The following is a 14,844-nucleotide window of genomic DNA, read 5'->3' on the forward strand; positions in this document are numbered from 1 at the left end:
TAAAAACACACACGCGGAATGAGGGAAGTGTTGAGTTCAACTCAAAATGCTTTGTGCTGGGATAAGAGGATAAAGGGGACAGTGGTTGTGCTGCATGAGCAGATTACTTTTTTGTGTTAGTGAGACAGGTGTGTTAGGAAAACACGTGTCAGTTACACCGGACAGGATTACGGGGTTGCTGTATGAAGTAGGTTACTTCTTTGAGTTGATAAGACGTGTGTGCTGAGAAAACACATCAGTCACATCAAACTACATTGCAATCATTCATGTTACAACTTGTTAAACTGCTTTATGTTTATGTCATGTTTGCCTTGCCTGCCCCCCTTGTGGCCATGTGTTTGTATATTCACCTGGGAAAGATTCCCTGTATGTTCCATCATGCTAGCTAAAATGTTGTTTATGTTCATGCTCCTCTTGTTTCACGTTACATGTCTGGCTGTCAAAGCTATGTGTTCTTGAGAGTGAGGAGCAGGTACAGGAGCATTGCTGAGTGTCTTAGGTGCAGGAGGTTAGGAGTTTAGTAGGGTTCAGGTAGAAGTAGGGTTTTCAGGACAGTCTCAGATTATTCATGTATTTGTATTCTTCCCTACACTCCCCCGTACCTATCCAAACAAGTTTTCCCTTCACCTCTTTCTGGTTTTCTTAATTCCCCCCACCCTATCCACAACAGCTCCCTAATCCCTCTTCCCCCCATTGGCTGCCACGTGGCTACCTGTGTTTTCGACATTCACGAGCCTGTGCCAACCAGGGTGGGAGGGTCAAATCCATTTGGCTCTGTGGTTCGGGGGGAGAGTGTTGATACTCTCTTTCTTGTGTGTGCTTGACACGTATCCCCACTTTGCTTGATCCATATAATTGTGAATATCCAGCGTCACTGCTTTGTAGAAGGTTTCAATGACACTTTCCCTAGATTATGGCAGAGTGAATCTAGACTTGTTTTTCAATTCCTCCAACTCTAAATTTCTGGGATGAACTCCCAGTTCTTGACATATTATTTTCTTGGTTTTACAGGTGTCAGTGGTGAGTGAGAGTAATACATGGGTCTATGTCACATATTGTGAGTGTACTTACTGGCTCAATACATTCTTTTGATTCGATTTTTTTTCCTTGTGGTGAAAATATTTTTTCAATTTAAGTTTCCTCACACATTTGTATAGGTCTATTTGGAATTTGATCATATCAGTCTCTGTCGTGGGTGCAAGAGATAACCCCCTATTCAGTAATGTCTTCTCATCAGTAGATAGAACCCAGTCCGATATATTGATAACTAGGTCCTCAGTAGTGTCTTGCCCAATTGTGTCCTTGTGTTTGACCGAGTCAGTCTTTTGGTGAGATTGTGTCCTTCGCTTACCCCTCGTTCCGCCTCCTCGTCTTCCTCTGAAGAAGTTCTCTGAGTTGGCGAATTTGACCCCGAAGGGGCTTGAAATCTTACATGTTTAGATGTTGTCTGTGAATTCCGTTGATTAGCTTTTTTTTATATCTTTTGATTTCTGCTAGAAACCCTCTTCTGGCATTGTTACTTCCATGAGGTGAAGTAGCATCTCCAGAATCTGTTGTCAGCACCCTCTCACCTTCTGATTCGGCATCCGAGGTGCCCGGTGTGGTCAGTGGTGTGTTATTGAGAGAATATGATTTCCTATTCTCATTATATCTGGCTTGGAACGTGTATACCCTATCATTTTCAAAGTCCGTATCATCCCTAAATTATTTTCGGAACTTTGTGAGTTTCACCTCATCCTGATTTTCCTTGAGGATTGCATACATTTTATTACAATTCTTGTCCTTGGTACTTTGTGGATTGCTCATATCCTTAATTTCCTGTTTGGCCTTGTCATTCTGGGTTAACACTGTGGCGTGTTACCTGTCTGCATGTTCAATTAGGAGATGTATAATTATCCCTGAGCTTAAAGTTAGGTTATCCTCCCATAACATTGTTGTGCCAAATCCTTATCTTCAACCTTAGTGAAGTCTGGAAATATGAGAATTCTAAGGCCCCTTGGAATTTTATTGTTCTCTCTAGATAATTGGTCAGGGATGCCTTTTCCCAATATTTATTTATCTCTTTCTTGGAAAGTCTCATGATGTCAGTAGTGACGTTGTCAGCTTTTCGAGGTTATAGTCCGTCAACTTGTTCAATCAATGACAACTCTATCTCTTCCATATTGTCAGGTTTGAATGGCTGTCTGAGCGATTACGTTTCTCACATCTGCAATACATCACTGATTGCGATGAAGGGACCAGGAGTGATGTACATTCTCTCTTTTCCCTGCCTTCAGGCTACAGGTCAAGTGGGGGTCACAACAGCCACATTTGAAACTTCTACTTCAAATACATGCCAGGCCAGCATTGTCAATGTAAGTGACTTTCATGAAGCTGTGCTCACAATATATGCCAGCATTCCCACAACTCACTTAGGTGATGTAACACACATAACAATTGTATTAATTGTGCCACTGTTAATAACGTTGATCATGATGCAGCTCCCTCCCCATTAAATAAAAACAAACATGAGTCTTTACATTTTTCTCACACACACACACACACACACACACACACACACACACACACACACACACACACACACACACACACACACACACACACACACACACACACACACACACACACACACACACACACACACACACACACACACACACACACACACACACACACACACACACACACACACACACACACACACACACACACACACACACACACACACACACACACACACACACACACACACACACACACACACACACACACACACACACACACACACACACACACACACACACACACACACACACACACACACACACACACACACACACACACACACACTCTCTTCAGGTTCCAATATACATTATATGGCATATTATTGTAGCACCTGACCAATCTTATATAGCACACCACAAAGCTAATTGTCTCTTGCCTCACTCATGGCAGCTTCTTGTAATGGACCTTCCCATGATTCACTGGAGTATTAAAGACTGTAATGTCAGTTCCTTTGATATTACTTCCCATGATGTCAATACATATGCAAATAAGGGGGCATGCATGCCTTTTTCTGCACTGGACCTATGAAATCTTAGGACTGACCTGGGAGAGAAATCTAGTGCCCTGCATGCATAACAGTCGTACAATTCTGTTAGGTTTTGTGCTGTGTATCATCTGTGAAAAGCTGGAAATGTTTGTTGTGAAATCACAAACGAAATCCCTTGTGAACACTGACGATTGTTTGTGTATATTCAAGTGATTTGCCTTTTTTGCTGCTGATATTAAGCAAACAGGCAAGATTCTGCACCGGGGAGGAAGATGTTTTGGGGGGACGGTCTTTGGGAAGGTGGAAGTGGCCAAGGAAGGGAGAATATATGCGGTAGGAGTGCACTGCCATTCATTTGTGGTCTTGCAGCAGGTGACTAGGTTTTTGGGTTTGCCATTTTAGGGTATTTAGATACGTGTCATCGGGCCACCACTTCTCGAAACATGTGGCTTTCTTTTGGAAAATCATTGTTTTCTGGTACTTAAGTTAAACTAAATCCAGTCAAGACTGCAACTTCCACACTACAACTCCCACAATGCTTCAATGAGCTAAATGAAAGCGGAGGATTGGATAAAAAGTGTTCTTGAGACTTGGAGTTATCTTGCCACCCTAGGCTATGTACAGGAACATGGGGGAAAGCATATATTTTTTTATTGATACAGCTGATAATATCAACTTTTCAATATGTTTACATACAATTATAATATTAAAATAATTATTTGCGCAAGGTGGGAAAAATGTATATCTGTCCCATTTTGTTTGTTGCTGCTCTTAAATTGTTATGCAAAGGAGACAGAAGTTGGAAAATCGAGAGGTTAACACACTAGAGCAGGGTAAGGTTAGAAGACGGATAAGGACGTATTGTCAGTGTGTTTGGTCTTGGTGATGTCAGGGCGGGATTTCCTGCCTGTTTGCTATTTACTGGGAAAACATGAATAAGCACAGATAGAAAACGAAACCCAACAATTATGGCCTGTGGAAAGTGCGGCAACATATTCTCCGAACAAAGAAACGTGTCCGTTTCGGTCATCGCCCTCAGGATCTTTGGTACATTTCCAGTCACTGTTGCTAATTGTGAAAGGAGTTTCAGCAATTTCAAACTGATAAAAACATATTTACAGTCTTTAGTGGCTAAATAAAAGTTATTGGCCCTCATTACGACCCTGGCGGAAAGTGACTGACCGGACCGCCACAGCGTAAATAGCGTTTCCGCCATTGCACGAAGGAGCAAATTGCGGCCCATTCCGACCCATCGGGCACGAGCACCACGGCATGGCGGAAGTGCAAAGTCTGCGATGGCGGAAATGACCCCAAAACGGCCCACACCGCCGCCGTACGGCGCCCTAGGTGCAATACCGCCACCCATCACAGCGGGCACCGCAGAGTGCGCCTACCGGAAAGTAGGGTGACCGGAAATATACGGAAACGGAAGTTAAAACATGGGCCCGGAACGGGAAACATCCCGCCGTGCACCCATAAAACCACTAAAACCACACAACCACTAAAATCACTACCCTGAGACACACCCCAACCCGTCATCCACCCTAGCGAAACCAAGAAAAATGGGAAAAGTAGCGAAGAAAGCGTGCGACCGCAAGCGGCAGGTCCACTTCTCCCGTGAGGAACTCACCGTGCTAACAGAGACCCTCCAGGAGAATGCCGCCGCCGTCTTCTCCACGCGAATGACCAGGACGGCACTTGCCAACAAGAAGGCCATATGGGCTCTGGTGGCACAGCGGGTAAGCGCGGTGGGGACCGCACCCCGCAACCCACAGCAATGCAGAAAGCGGTGGGACGACCTGCGGATACGCGTCCGCAGCATACTCTCTGCCAACCGCAACATTGCCACAGCCACCGGGGGAGGTCCTGAATCACCCATCAAGTTGACCCCCTGGGAAGAAATCTGTGCCTCCACCATCGGAATGGAGAGCATAGAGGGAGTCGGAGGGATGGAGAAAGGAGTGCAGACATCAGAAGAATCAGGTAGGTGGCCCAGATAAAACAATGCTAAATCCACAATGTCCAATCATGTGAAGTACCATGTGTCCACATAGTGCAACAGAAACACATGTCCAGGAGAACGTCCACACACATCGCCCTGATAGTGCACCTTAAAACCACAATAAATACATAAATAATTAAAAACCCCTAAAACACCCACCACACGTCCAGCAGGCACACCCTAACTGCAGGCTGCCAAACAACTGCACCCTCACCCCACACACAAATAAAAGCACCTCCAAGGCACCGACCCAAATCACCCTCATGTACCACCCCAATGCATGTGATACAATGCCATTCCAATACCCACAGACCCATTAATAACCCTCGCCCTCCTTTACTCCACCACAGGCTCCGATCCAAACGACGAGCATCAGGACACCCCTACCAGCACACCTGCAAAGAGGGCCAAGACCAACGGCCAAAGACCCTCCACCTCAGCTGCACGCATCAAGACACGGCAGCAGCACAAATCAGGTGGCAGCACAGAGGGGGGAACATCAACAGGCACCCCAGCAGCCAGCATGCCCACAACACCACCACCACAGGTCCCCCCAACGGATGCCACAGAAGGCACTGCCTCTGGTGGCAGCAGCACCATAGGTGACACCCCATTGATGGCAGCATGCTCCGACACAGAAGACGGGGATGTCGAAGTCAGATCCATCCATGACCTGTCCCATTCCCCCTGTCTGTCCCATCCCGTACAACATGAGGATACCACGCAGGGGCACCCACAAGACGACGACTGGCCATCCCCCCCAAGCCCTGTGGCAAGGCAACATGAGGTCAACAGCCCCTCTGTGACACCCCCGCAAATGGCCATGGCCCAGCAGAGGCAACAGTCCCTCGACCAGTTAATCGTGCAACAGCAGCAACTGGCCACGCTCCTCAAGGACCATGCCGATGAATGTGGGGGCACTAAGGCAGACATAGAAACATCAACTGAGACACTCAGGGCACAAATGGAGAGTAGCACCGAGAGCCTGAGAGTCCAAATGGAGAGTAGCACCGAGAGCCTGAGAGTCCAAATGGAGAGAAGCACCGAGAGCCTGAGAGTCCAAATGGAGAGAAGCACCGAGAGCCTGAGGGGGGAACTGCATGCGACGTCCAAAGACGTATGTGCCGAACTTGCCGCAGTGCGCCGTGTGCTCACTGAGCTCTCACAAACCCTTAGGGACATGCATGGACGTGAGCAGGCAGAGACGTCATCCGTTGCAAGTTCCGTCCAGGGCAGCCCCCAACGTAGATCTGGGAGGAACCTGCGCTCCACAGGCAGGGGTGCCCCTGATACCCGCAGAGGGGGCTTGCAATAGCGACAGCCCACTGACAATGAGCTTCTTTGGACACTGGTGTTCGGGGGGGAGGTAGGAGGGTGGAGGGGGTGTGTTGGGCTCACTTGGGTGGCGGGTCGATAGGGTGTTCTACATGATATCACATATGCCATAAACAGTGCACGATCAACCAATGAGATGTGTGGACAATGATCTTTGTGTACTAGGCCATCATAGGCGTACAGTCCATATTGTGCATGTACCAGACACACACAGTGCCACGAGTCCCGTGTCCATGTATCAGCCACCAGGCGTGAGTGCTAGAAGCATGAATCAATGAGATGCTGACGAATGTCACGGCCCTCCGGTGCCTCGCAGACTTCTTGAGGTGCTGCCACATCCCCACCCTCATCATGACCATCATCAGGTGCTTGCAGTTCAGCGTCAGGGGGCATGGGCACATTTCTACGTACGCACATGTTGTGGAGCATGACACATGCCATGACCATCTTTGCAACCTTCTCATGGCGGTACAGGAGTGCCCCGCCAGACCTGCTGAGGCAGCGGAAACGAGTCTTCAGTAGGCCGAATGCCTGTTCAATGACTACACGGGTACGTGAGTGGGCATGGTTGTAGTCCTCCTCATGCTGGTCCCGTGGGTTCCGGACTGGTGTGAGGAGCCATCTCTTCAGTGGATACCCAGCATCACCTGTATGTGGACGAGAAACATATGATGTGGAATGCCATTGCTACGTACGCACCCCCCCCCCTTCCTGGCAGTTCATTGCCGCATCACATACCCCACATCATCATGCATGAAATGAGACTCACCGAGTAGCCAGGATCTGTTCCCTGCGTGTCGCTCCATGTAGCGTGGTATAGTAGAGTTCCTCAAGACCATAGAATCATGGGTTGATCCAGGGAATCTGGCACAACAATGTGTAATGATCCTGTTGGAGTCACACACCATTTGTACATTCAGGGAATGAAATTGTTTTCGGTTGCGGTACTGGGCCTCCATGGCATGTGGAACGACCAATTCCACATGGGTGCAGTCGATGGCACCAATGCAACCCGGTATGCCGGCAAGTGCATGGAATCCCACTTTTGTGTTGGTAATTTCCTGCTCCGAGCGTGGTAGAGAGATGTAGTCGTCTGCGTGCTTCAGGAGGGCATCGAGCACTTGCAATAGTGTCCGTGAGAACAGTGGCTGTGAAATGCCATGCAACTGTCCGACTGTGTGCTGGTAGGTGCCTGTGGCCAGGAAGTGTAGTACAGACACCACCTTCAGTAGGGGTGGGATGGCGGTTGGGCTATCTATCATGCTGACAAGGTCAGCCTGTGTCATGTCCACAATGGCGGCTATGGTGTCCCGGTCCAAACGGTAGAGGGTGTGGATCTGCTCATCAGTGAGGTTGAACGGATGTGCTCGGAGGCGTGGGATTGCGGGCTGCCTGCGTGGTGGTAGTGGCTGTGCTGGCGGCCCTTGCTGGCCCTGCCTTGCCCTCCTCCTCCTCCTGCGTCTCCTCCGTGCGGCCGGTTGTAGTTGGTGTTCGTCTTCTTCTTGGAGTTGGAGCACTTGCAGTGCTATCAGGTCCCCCAGGGCCAACATCGCGAGTCCTGCCGGTAGCATTTCGGAGTGGGTGTGGTTGTGGGAGGAGACTGGGTGTGCAATTTATGTGTTTTCAGGCTGTATGGCCTCCACCTGTGGTGATTCATTCCACCTGTGCAAGCTGCTCTCCCCTTTGGCCGAGCACGTCCCGCACACAACGCTGCAATTCGTGGAATGGCATCTTGCTATTGCAATCATGTATTTGTACCCGATGGCCGTGTAACATTGGTTGATATGTACATTCGGCTATGGTCCCATTGTTTCACATACAATCTTTGCAGTCGCGAACAGACTTGTGATGGGTCAGTGGGACGTAGTACTCGAGTAACGGTGGGCCCTCATGCATTACTGTACCGAGTTGCAACGACGGGCGGGGCGTCCCATTCGTGGGTGAAGGCAGTTGCCATTTTCACACACAGCCGCACTCGATGGATTAATTAGTGATTTCAAACGGCCACAGATGCCTCTTCGACGTGATGTTGCAAATGAGGAATTCGAAGGCCGGCGCTTTCGGTTTTCAGCTAGCGCCGGGGAGATGCCCACAGGTCTGACTGCAAATATAACGTTCTTTTGTTCGATGTCCTTGAGACAGGGGCCATGGCGAGGAAGCAATGATTGATATGAATAGTTTTGGATGCGCAATAGTGACGTGGGCGATGAGGCCGGACGTTCCCAAATACATGTAACTTCACAACACTGGAATTACGGGCTGGGGCACTGTGGATTTTGCAGGCTGCATAACGCACAGACTCAATGGAAAGTTCGAATGTTTTGTGAGTAAATATTCAGGCGTTTTTATAACAGGATGAGGGAATGATGAATGGATGCATGGACAGATGATTTGATACAGAGTTTGCCATGTACAGGGCTTCTTGGAATCTATCCGCCTCCCCTGCGCTATGTGATGCAGGGCTGCCATAGTGGGACCATCGTCTATCTGGCCTTGTTGAGCCCTCCCTGTCTCGACGCGCCTTCAGACACTTGTGTCCATGCACGTTAACATTCCCATCTGATGGAATCTGTTCTGACAGACGCATGCACAGGTACACTCGTTTGTGATGGTGTTTACACCTCGATATAGATAGTTATGAGTCGCTGGTGGTTTCGGGGTGGTGATGATCCTTTGGAGTGGGCTAGCATGCATATGACTGTGGATTTAGTGTGATCATTGAAGTGAGTTGTTCGAATGTAGTTCTGATGGCCATTCTGTTCTTTTTCTTTTCTTTTGGTTGACAGGTATCTCCTCCCCTTTTGCCACTGCCATCTGTATGCCACTCCTGCAGATGGCGTTTACTCCCGACACCTGCTGCTTCGTGTTAATCAGTGGAGCAGCATTACGATCTTATGGGACGATCGCCAATGGGCCACATGCCCTTACGCAGTACTAGTGGCTCGGAGCAACATTTCGGCCTTTCAGCTGGACTAGTGCCTCCCCATTGGGACGGCCCTGCGGGTCTGTGCGCTTCCATGTTGCCTTTTCGTACGTGAATGTGGCTCTGTGTACCATGATGGAACAGGGCGTCACACAAGTAGTAGCTGGTCATTCCTTGCGGATGCAGCCCACAATGGTGATATGTGTTTTGGAGTTCATGGACTAATGGCTGTATGGGCTTGGTGATTTAGTTGTGCATTAAATTTCTATTCTGATATGGGCCGTGTAGCGTTCTTCTTTGCGAGTGATGTGGCATATTCCTATTTGGGGAGCGATGTATTGTGAGGAGATCTGCATTGGGTTCCAGCTTCGGAGTTTAGTCGCGTGGTACTGTGCTGGGCGCGTTTGCCTACGGAGCCCAGTGAGGTCAGGGATGGGGGCTGCCAATGTGACTGTTTGCATGTTGTCATGCTCAGGGGCGGGGGAATGGGTTTTGTGTAACAGATGCCGGTCAGCCAGGTGGACTGGTGGCATGTTGTGATTTTCGGAATATTGCTGGTCACAGGTGCCTGTGTTTGCGTGCGTTTCGGGGGGGGGGACTGTGGTCATGTCCATTGGAATGGCTTCTGTATTCGTGCCATCTGTGCCCTGCAGCTCCCATTGGCCCCTGTTGTGTTTCTTTTGTTCGTTGGCATGCATGGGTGACTTGTACATTTCACTGGTTGCATTGTGACTTCATTGCACCTACGGGGAGTTGTACTTTGTGGGCAGGGAGCGGTGTACAGGCACTCAGTGGGGCCGTTTACGGTTGATTCGCGATGCCGTACTTCTCACCATGGCGGATTGGTGCTTTCCGCCATGCTTGATGGCGTTAGGTACATGTCCGCTAGGGTCGGAATTCGCGTACCCTTGCGCCATGGTGGTATTTACGGTTTGGCATGGCGCGCGCGCGCGTACTTGGTGCAGTTAGCGTTGGCGTTCACTACGGTGTCGCTAATGGCTTCGTACTTTGCGGTGACGGGTCATAGTCGCACCGAGCGGTATTCGATGGCGGTATTGCATTTCCGCCATCGTTTTTCGGATTCCGCCAGGGTCGTAATGAGGGCCATTGTCTCTTGTTAAACTTTCAATTGACAGTAAAATGAGAGAAAACTTAGATTAGGCAGCAGCAACAAAGGGGATTGAAGAAGAAAACTCCAGGAGGGAAGCATACCCTTCTGGGATCTCTTTGGGTTAGCTCTCTCAAGCAGCAACATCCCATTGTGTGCTGCGTAGGGCCTGCCAATGTTCTTTCTAAGCAGCCCTCTGAGAGTTAATGGCTTAATTGGCAGTATAAATGAGCACCTGGTCTGACAAAAGGGTCTTAATCAAATGTGCCCCCAGCCACTTGATTGATGAGCAATATGTGTGTCGCTGCATCTGTTCCTTGCACTGGTGTCCTGTTAAAAACAAGCTTCTGCAAAGCCAACAGTTTTGGCTTGTGTATAGGTATTAGATTAGGTAGGAAATTGTATGCCGAGATATCTTCCTTTTGAAATCTGAAGGCCAGGCAGTATAATTGTGATAGTGCCTGGCAAATGCCTTTCCCATGCCTACACAAAAGCCAAAATGGTTGGCTTTACCAGTGATTGCTTTTGATAGTGACAGGTGTGATAGCATCTTTAGTGCGTCCTGATAACTAGGATAATTTTGTGTTGTGTATTACATATGTCTACTGTACCATCCCAGCCTAACAAAGAAGTCAGAGGAGACTGGCAATTTTAGCGAAGTTATAAAATGACATTAGGCCATTCAATAACTTACTACAGACCATCAAGTTCCCTTTGGAGAAGGGGCGAACTCATAAATCAACCACCAATCAAATGCCACTTCTGAGAGAGACCTACCCTCTACCAAAGAGGGGTTTGCTCTAAGGGAAGGGCAGGCCTGGGTTAAGGCTCTCTGCAAAATCTCAGCATCAGACGAAGTATGAACAGCGGTGCAGGAGGAGAGAGGCACTGGAGGTCACAGGTTGCTTGAACCTGAGAGATTCTGAAGCCCTGCAGATCTTCTGATATCTTGGAGCACCAGAACGTAAGGTGCTGAAACTCTGAGAGCACTTGAAACTGAGAGGTTCTAACACCTTGATAGCAGTTAACCCGAAGTGCCGATACAGTGAGAGCACTTGAACCTGCAAGCACATGAACCTGAGAGGTGCTGACACCAGGGCTCTCAGGTTTCCCCATTCCATGCTTGGGAAAGCCACCCATTCATTATTGCAGGGGTAGCAGAAGTGGAAATGGCATCACATGCTCTTTGACCATGAGGTCACCCGAGGAAGATATCCTACATGACCTCTAACTCTGGTTATTCACACAAAGTGATGTTGCAGATGTAGAAACAATTTAAATAAGCTTAAGATTAAATAAATAAAAAGTTGATAAAACAATCAAATTGCGGTTTTATTTGCCAACCAAAATTAACTAGGATGCTACCTTGATATGCTTTGTGTTGGTTCATGATATAATAGGGCTATGCACTAAACCAGCATAAGCCAGGGGAATTGCCTTCATATGCCAAAGCAGGTACTTTGGCCAGTTACTGCCATCTTAAAGAGTTGTATCCTAACATGAAAGGTATATTCATTAGACGTTACATGCAGCCACCTATTCCTACCTATTTGTGGCCATAGTATGCAATGTGCAGTCTCCTATACCTTGATACTTTCAGTGTATGACTCTTGAAGGCTCACACGCCAGGTATAGTCATTATATGTAAGGTCCAGCCTGACATACCAAAGTGCTGACATCATAACACAGTTCCTTAGAAATCCCAGATAAAAGCTATTGGTGTCCCATATTCCTGGTACAGACACCATGTGTAACGTACAACCTTGCAAAACAGTTACTCTCATCATGCTCCAAATGCAGCTCCAAATCCCCCAGCAATGGTGTCCAATGCACCATGTGCATTGTGTAGTTGCCATTTAGGATGCATGGCCTCAAATGTCCAGTTCCTGCCATCATATGGCAAGTGTATACTCAAATACCTCATCCATGCGCTCTGGCTCTCCTTAACCTATCAGCAGCATTCAACAAAGTAGGCCACCAGACACTCACCGACAATCTACCTCGCCACATGGGGAATAGCGAGATAGTCCTCAACTGGTTCTAATCCCACATTGCTAATCGCCACTAGTGCATACAAATGGATTCCTCCAGATCAGCAACTCTACTCATCACCTGTGAATTCCGGCAAGGATCCGTCCTCTCCCCTGTGATCTTCAGTCTTTACATGGAACCACTCAGAAGCCTCATGGATCCACACAACATCCAAATTCACCAGTACACAGATGAAATGCAGCTGTACCTCAAGATATCCTCCATCTAAGACATCCACAGACTCAAGGCCTCACATTGATCCGGTCCTGGATGTTCAGTTATTACCTGAAACTCAACCCCTCCAAGACTGAATTCCTCCATACCTGGCTCTCTATTATGAACCGGAAGGCTTCACATGCCAGATGACCACCTGCAGCAAGCCCCTTGGGTTTGACATCGGCAGACACCTCTCCTTCAAACTGCACATATCAAGGAAGACACAAATGGCTTGGTACCAACTTTCTCTCCTGCAGAAAATCAAGCCATTCTTCACAGAAAACAACTTCAGATCTGCTGTTCAAGCCTAGAGCCTCTCCCACCTGGATGGTGGTAATATCTTTTTGGAAGGCATTCTGGTGAATACCCTGGCACCCCTGAAATGTGTCCTGTATGCTCCAGCATGACTCATCAAAGGACTCTGCAAATTCAACCACATTAATCCGACCCTCATCGAACTGCAATGGCTCCTGCTTCAAGATTGTATCATCTTCAAATCCTGCTGCATCGCAGGTCTGTCACCCTGACGTCCCCAAGCTATCTCACTGAGAAACTCAGCATCTCTGGAGGCCTATAATCCACCAGAAGTAAGGACATGTGCAGACCTGAATTCCACCAGTCCAGGAAGGAAAGAATTACAAGACAGGCCTTCTATGTCTACACACCAAGACTCTGGAACCATCATTTTAATGAAATGTTACAGGGTCAATGTGAGACTTAACATTAGGTTTACCATTTTCACCTAAAATGTAATCCTGGTTATTAAAGGACATCACATTCATTTTAGGAACTCCCAAGGGTATAACTTATTTGGTTTAAAGGATTTTTCACAGAAAGCTTTTTTGGGTTTCTTTATGAGAGGGACTTGTACAATAACAACATCCAGAGATTATTGAGCATTCATCCTCACAAGAAGGCGAATACTGTGTCCCTCCCAAATGAGTCACCACTTCCGCCTGGTAGCCATCTCCCCTCCCATGTGATCCTCTTGCATGTTACCACCCGTAGGGTTAGGATCAGGTAGCGGGTGCCTTCCCCCTGGCCACATGGGAGGGGATCTTAGGCTGGGTTTTAGTGATGTCTCTACAGGATTCATCACATTTTCCAGAAATGTACAGAAGGGCACACTCTGTGTGTAGTGAGAGGAGCAATACCCCTTCCTCATGGACCTTTCCAGCATTTGCTTATCGATCATGTGGATATGCTCTAAAGTTTTATCAGCTACAGATACATGTTGGTAGTCGTATGCCCTTGCTCCCGATGGATCGAAGTAGGTCTGTGCACAAATCCCAATGCCACATGTGCTGCAAAATTCCTTGTACGTAAGGTTTTCCCGAGATGGGGAGTGTGCGAAGTCCTTCAGTCTGACAATGGACCGCATTTTGTAAATTAATTATTTGAGCACATCACAATCCTACTGGGTATAAAGCATACCTTCTCCTATGCTTATCACCCGAAGGCTAACAGGGTTTGTGAGGGCCTCAATGGCCTTCTGAAAGCAAGAATAGCCAAATAAAAAATTACCCTACAAAAGGATGGCTCCATTTCTTACCCTTAGCCCTACTTGCATTACCCCTGGCTCAGACCATCACCTGACTCCTCGGTAGAAAATGTAAAGCAAAACTTTACTGAATGCCGAATAGCTAAAGAAAATGAATTTAAGTGGCAAAGAAGAAAGTTCCTTTATAAAGGACTACAAGAGGGGAAAATTAATAACCAGCATTACCCACATCCAAGAGGCTGTCAAAAGACTTTGGGCAAAGTGCCAGTGGGGAAAATCCTCTAACCAATACTACCCACAGCCAAGAGATTATGGCATACCATATCAAGACAACCACTGGGGAAAGCTCCTAACCAGCATTACCATCAGCCAAGAAGTTGTGAGAAACCTTTAACAATGCAATCAAAGCATAAACACCCTTTTCAGAGATATACATTGGGAAAGCTTGTATCTCACATTGCCAACAGCGACAAGGGATCAACTATTAATGACGGGACGCCCTATGCGTATACCTATTGCTCCTCAAACTAGAGCGCAAACTGATGCCCATAGTGCCGCTTTTGTTCTTTGATCTCATATGCATAACTACCTGGCTGCTGTGATGGCAAGTGTCAATTTTATGTCTCAACAGCTTCAAGGCTGGCAGGAGGGGTCAAAGAAGAATGATGAAGTCAAC

The sequence above is a fragment of the Ambystoma mexicanum genome, chromosome 3q (genome assembly GCF_040938575.1).
Source record: "Ambystoma mexicanum isolate Mex_15411 chromosome 3q, UKY_AmexF1_1, whole genome shotgun sequence".
Lineage (NCBI taxonomy): Eukaryota > Metazoa > Chordata > Amphibia > Caudata > Ambystomatidae > Ambystoma > Ambystoma mexicanum.